Below are 973 nucleotides of genomic sequence, written 5' to 3' on the forward strand. Positions count from 1 at the left end.
AGTAAAAGAACCAATTAAACCCTATCTACATAAAAAAACACTAAAATTTATATTAATAAATAAAAACAATACTTACAATTGTTTTGTATATTAAACTGATGTAGAAAACGCAAATGACTTTTGTCAGCTGATAGCTTATTTAGTCAGACCTTAACTCATTTATAGCACTCACACTCTGGACCTGCATGGCAACAAGAGAAAGAAAGATGAAAGAAACAAAAAACAAAAAAAAAATACTACTAGAAAAAAATAAAATTATGAACAATATCTCATCGTCTGTGATCAGAAGAACTTCTAGACCCTGGAAGATGTTTCTGCTGCAGGAAGTTTCTATTGTTCAATATGCACCGTCCTCCTACTCCTTCATTCAAACTTTTAAAGACGGTGTTGTGCTTTATAATTATGGTAACCCTAAATGGTCCCTCATAACGCTGGATCTCTTCCTCCCTATTTGTTCCCACCTTTCGATAGACCACTATACCCATTTTTAATGTTTTTAAGGGTTTAATTGCTTCGTGACTCTCTTCCTCTTATCCTTCTCGATACACTATTTCGCATAAGCCCACCGTTTCCTTAGTGCCACACCGTTACTTAAAATCCCTACATCCTTCGTCGCCTTACCTCTGTGATCCCGCTGATGCGTGCATAGATCAAAAAGAAGATCGAACGGTGTAAATCCTGTAGTCGTGTGGATCAAGTGAATGTAGGCGGCTATCGCCCGCGACATTCATCTGGTCTTAACCCTTTTTCCACTTGCTACAACGCAGATGATTGCTAAGGGTAGTGTGAAAGCGTTTCCCCCCACCTTACAACTCTTAGGAGCCCGGCGCGTTGAGATGCCATACTACCTTCAGATTTTTCATCTCCTCTTTGAATGTCAAGTTGTCATATTCCCGTAAACCAACAGAAAACAAATATGTACGGACAGATATAAATAGTTTAATTTTTTTGGCATTTGTATCCCATAAATTAA

Source organism: Halyomorpha halys, unplaced genomic scaffold (assembly GCF_000696795.3).
Source record: "Halyomorpha halys isolate HHAL.00 unplaced genomic scaffold, Hhal_1.1 Scaffold46.1, whole genome shotgun sequence".
NCBI classification, from domain to species: Eukaryota; Metazoa; Arthropoda; class Insecta; order Hemiptera; family Pentatomidae; genus Halyomorpha; species Halyomorpha halys.